Genomic DNA, 5,651 nt, shown 5'->3' with positions numbered 1-5,651 from the left:
AATATGTTAATTCTATCTAGTGGAATATCAAATCGTTTGATCGTCAGACGCACACTGCTAAGCGGCACTGTGTTGGCCCAGCAGATCATCATCGTCAGACTTACAACACATTTGGCATACAAGACAGTTGCTTTGTTGGTTGCTTGGTTGCTACGTGTGGCATCAGCCAACAACAACAACAACAACAACGATTACAACAACGACACTTTCCTTTGTGCTTCTTGCGCTATTCTAATCCCGGTGTTGCCTCCCATCGCTGCCCCCTTTCCTCACATGCCACACACTCACACATCGAGTGTAACTTTAGATGCCGCAATGTCCATTTTGCCGCCGTTTGTTGTTGTCTTTCTTTGTATCTCTTTGTGCCTCTTTGACTGTGATGGTAATTCACACGCTCGTCGCTCGTCGCTCGTCGCCTCCTTCACAGTCTGGATGGAGTCCAGTTGAAGGGGGTCTTTGGCCACTGTTTGGAATGATTCTTGCATTGTAATTATCGCATTAATTCTATGGCTTCTTCAGCCTCTCCTCAGGTGAAGATATCAAGTTACCACAAGTTGCAAAGCCGGGCGCCAGTTTGGGGGCGAACAAAGTCAACAACAACACCAACAACAATAACAAACAGCAAACAACTTCAGAATGTCCGTTTGCTCGCTGGCCAAGGTAAACATTGACAGAGCCGGAATCAGTTAAATCGATACCAAACGATACGAAGCGATGCCAGTTGCCAGTTGGTTGATCGACGAGAGCAAAGAGCAAACATCGTGACTTGCAGCGGTCGGTAAAACATCAAGCATACTAAAATAAAGTACTCAAAACGTATTTAAAAGCACTAAACACAAGTACCAGAGATTAATAAGCGCTTTTGAACTCAGCCGACCAGAAAACTAGTTAATGGCACACAGTAACAACAACAACAACAGCAACAACATCATCGGACAGACAACTTTGTATGAGCAAAAAAAAAAAAAACAAGAAGGCTGAAAGAACAGTTATCTTTCATCTGTCGAAGATGAAATACTCTTTGTGCCTAACTCGATTATCATCTGGTTGTAGATCGCTCAGTAACTAAAAAAAATGAATTGCGAACTTCATTTCATTCATCACTTTCTATAGATCATGTTTCTTAATTAAATGTCTATAATACTCAGCTGAAAACAGGTTTTTAAATTAAGATTCATATTATATTAAGACTGCTCTTATTTTCATATTAAGTAAGCTATTAACTTTTTTACTGAATATTTAACCAATAAAAATATCTTTTACAAAAAGGTTTCAAATACAAATTTCGTATATTATATTTTAACATATATTTTTTTAATTACTATACAAATGATTTCCTTTATTTATTAAATTATTACTAGAAAAATCTCCAAAGTTCCAAGTAAATACAAATTAAGCAAGCTATATAACGATTAATATAACAATAATGAAAACTTTGGAACGATTTGTTTTATTAGTTCAAATTTTACTTTTATCATAAAATAATTTTAACATATTATTACTTATACTGGACTTGAGCTCTTGTTGAACAATTTTATTATTTTGAATAAATCATAAATCATAACCTTTGTGTTTGAAGTGCTTTTTGCGATTTTTTTTAAGACCAGAAGGAATGAGGATAAATAAATAAAATTCGGATATGTTGCAAAAAACATATATGTAACAGTACTAAAATTTGTTTTCATAAAAAGTTATGGTGCCTAAACGTGTTTAGTATCATATCTTTAAACCTAAACTTCTTTAACTGTTAACTGTTGATAAATGACTTAATTATTGAGCGTATCTCATAACATATTTAATCCCAGAAACATAATACCCTCCTCGAAGAGTATAAAACACAAAATGAAAACTAAAAAACATGAGCGAAAAAACGTCAAACGGCGCCGACTAAAGAAAGGGAGTGCTTCATCCATGGATTGTCAACATGGTCGTCAGCTTTATGGCAGACACTGAGCCTGGCATATGGAAACTCTAGGCTGGGGTCTGAAGGAAACGGTGTGGAAAATGCCGGTGTGGAAAAGTGCATGCGAAATGGCAATTGGAAAAGCGCAAATAAGCAAACAAATCAAGAGCCAAACTGTCCAATGCAGCGTGCAACTTGAGAAAGGCAAACGACAAACGCAAATAAAGCATAGAGAGAGAGAGAGAGACGTTGACGAAGACACAGATGGGGACGGGGACGGGAACGGGGACAAAGATGCAGATATAGATGCACATAGTAGAGATGCAGATGGAAATGGAGATGCAAAGAGACGAGTCTGTTGACAGCAGCGAGCAAACATTGTTGCAGTGCCCACTTGAGATTGAAATGTAGCCCAGGGATCGAAGAGGAGCGGCAACGCCTCGAGAGACTGAGGGACTGAGGGATCAGAGGGATCAGAGGGAGCAACCTGCACTTGTGTGTGTGTTTAGCATCTGGTGACAGTGCGGACTCTTTGAAGATGCAGATGCATGCTGATTTAATAGCCGCCAAAGCGCCGCAGTCGCAGTTGAAGTCGAAGTCGCAGTCGAAGTTAAAGTCACAGTTGAGGTCACAGATACATGACTGATCGCAGTTCATATTTCAAATGATAAATGGAGAAAATGAATAAGGATTGTAAGAGTTCTTAATGTTCAGCTAATGAAGCTATGGGAGAATAAGTAAATTCTAGGAATCAATTATGATTAAGGACTACTGTTTTTCGCTTAAACTTTAAAAGTATTCAATATATAAAAGTATTAACATAATAAATAAAACAATCATTAGAAACTTTTAATTACATTAAGTTTCGAGCTCAGAAGAAATAAGTTAAATATTCGAATTCTACAATATTATGTTTGTTATAGCAAATTTCATGTTTGTTTTTAGAAAATAATTAACATAAACAAAAAGTTTGATAATTGAAGGTAAAATTTATAGAAGCAAAATTCGGTGAACATAACAAATTTTAAATAAGCTAAAATAATCGAATTATATAGGTATTTATTTTAGTTTCAGAAACGATCATTATCAACAAAAAGATTGGACTATTATAGTTGACTATAATAGTTTTCTATCCTCAATCGCTCGGGCTTATCTCATTATCTCATTGATAATAATTATGATTTTTCAAAATTTCTAATCATGAAATAAATGTAATAAGTTTACTCCATAAATTCATTTAAATTTTCCAATTTAATAGAGCGTTCGATAATTAGTTTATAAAATATAGACAACAAATTTGTTAAGTCAGTTTTTGGTTCTTCTTCATATTAATAATATTTACAATAAGTTGTATATGTTTTGGAATATTCAAAGTAAATTATCTTGAATATTGCACAATTTTAATTTTAAACATTTCGATAAATATTGTAATTTTGAAAAATTAATACGTTTTTGATAAGTTCAATAAGTTCCTTTGCAGAGTTGGGAAAAGTAATAAAATTATAACAATTCTTTATTACTAGAGTAATGTACAATAAGAACATCTCTCAAAGGTGCAATTCTCTTTTCGCTTCAATAAAGTAAACACTCCTAAAAAGCAGTTGAACTATGCGAGTATTACGTAAGTACCCCATGCTATACTCTATGTTTTGAAAGAGATTATGAAAATAAGCAGTAAGAGTACTTGAAGTGCTCGTAATCTAAAGCGTTATTGTTGTTATAGTCGCTGGAACCAAATTGTATGATATTTGGCCCCGAGGCAGAGATTGAGACGGAGACGGAGACGAAGGCGAAGGCGAGGACTGAAGATCGAAGACAATGCGAAGTGATGCTCAGAATTGAGAAGCCTCACTGACTGTAGGTGCCCAGTGAAGACACTTCATACAAAGCGGCTAAAGAAAGGTATAGAAAGAGAGACAGAGACACAGTGAGGGAGAGAAAGAGAGAGAGAGAGAGAGGCAGCAATGTGACGAGCATATTGTGTAAACAAAAGATCGAGCCGAGGAGGGCAAGTGTAAGTGCTTACATTAGCTATTATAGGGTAGCCGCAGTTGCTGCCGATGCCTCTGCTGCCTCTGCCCCGGCTGCTGTTGCTGTTTCTGCCACATGCCCCCAGCCCAGATGCAGAGAGATCTCTTTGATGATATTTTTACGTACGCCCCGAAACGTAGTTCAAACAACTGGCAGATTTCGAAAATCAACAAACAAACAAAGCGAGTATGAGTACATTCATTCCATACCCATGAGTGTGTTTGGCCATGGGAATGGAACTGGGAACTGGAAACTAGGAGTAGGGGAGTAGGGGAGGCTTACATGGGTATTAGACTTTTCGATGACAATTGAAAGATCACCGAAAGTGGTTTCGATCTTCTTAATCACAGCTGAGCTCAGGAAGTGTGCCTCATGGACAGGTGTGTGTGTGTTTCTTTCGTGCATAGACAATTGCACATCGATTGTACAAAGGTGAAGAAGGAGAGAGACAGAGAGAGACAGGGAGAGAGAGAGAGGGGGGGGACAGGGAAATCACAATCATTGGCAGCGATGTGCAACGCCTCTCTTGGCGAGTTGCTGCGATAAAAATCTCGCTACGCTTCGCCCAACGTTGCGTCGTTTGATGCGCCGTTGCGATGCCATGCCGCAAAATTTGCTGCAAGTCGTTTTGATTTGCGATTTGCCTTGCCCCACCACCTTGCCACACGTTGCACGTTGCAAGAACAGCAGCGAGTAAAAGCAAAAAAGCAAAAGGCAAAAAAAATCTTATCTCGCTGCCGGAAATCAAAGTGCACATCAAAGATTGCCGACGCCGTAGTCGTCGTCGTCGTCGTCGCCTTTGTTGTTGTTGTTGCTGCTGCGGCGTTCAATTGTAAGTGCCCCATTGGCCCCGCTGCCCCGCCGCGCCCACGCGACCAATCGACATTGCAGACCGCCCTGCTCCGCCACCTTTCAGTTTTGTTTGATGTCGTTGTTGCTCTTGCTCTCGCTGTGGTCGCCGATCGTCGTGTGTGCGATCATATTTCCCAGAGCCAGGAGTGATTGGCTACACACACACACATACATTGAGAGTGTCGTGCATCGAGTCACAGCGAAGGCGCTTGATTGCTACGTTTTCACCGGGCACCTGCCACTGTTGCATGCCCCGCAGGTGGGGGTTCAAACCGACCCCCTCTCACGATCAGAGATCACCATCGATCACCAGCGATCGATAAACGTAATTGCAGCACTGCAAAATCACACGAATTACGTATGCTGTATTATTATTGGCAGCATTAAAAGTTGTAATCATAGCGCAATGCACATTAATTAGCATATTTATTGCGGCAACTGTTGAATTTAGCATAATAAAAGACAATTGATTCTTTCGGGGGGGTGGGGGCTTTGCCATTGTGCTTGATCAATTCATTAGCATGCCACTGCTAGCTTAACATGATGTTAACATTATGTTTTTGTCTTAATTATGGATATTAACAGTGCATGCACCTGAAAAGATTTCAGTGAAAACACAGCAGCAACCAGAATAATAACAACAACAACAGCAGCACATTGCTTACAGATCTGCGCTCTCATGTTTCTGCTGCTGCTGCTCTCACGGCTCTCTCAGACTCGCGCTCACTCGTTCTGTCTACTTGCCTGCAGCGCCCGCTCACTCGCTCTCTCATGCTGGCAAGCAAACGCTCTCTCGATGCCGTGCGCCGCACAGCGCTAGCTCTGAATTGTGTTTCGTTTGTGCTCTGCGTTCAGTCCATGAAAA

This window comes from Drosophila sulfurigaster, chromosome X, assembly GCF_023558435.1.
Source record: "Drosophila sulfurigaster albostrigata strain 15112-1811.04 chromosome X, ASM2355843v2, whole genome shotgun sequence".
Taxonomy (NCBI): Eukaryota; Metazoa; Arthropoda; class Insecta; order Diptera; family Drosophilidae; genus Drosophila; species Drosophila sulfurigaster.
Note: the sequence above shows the minus strand (reverse complement) of the source record.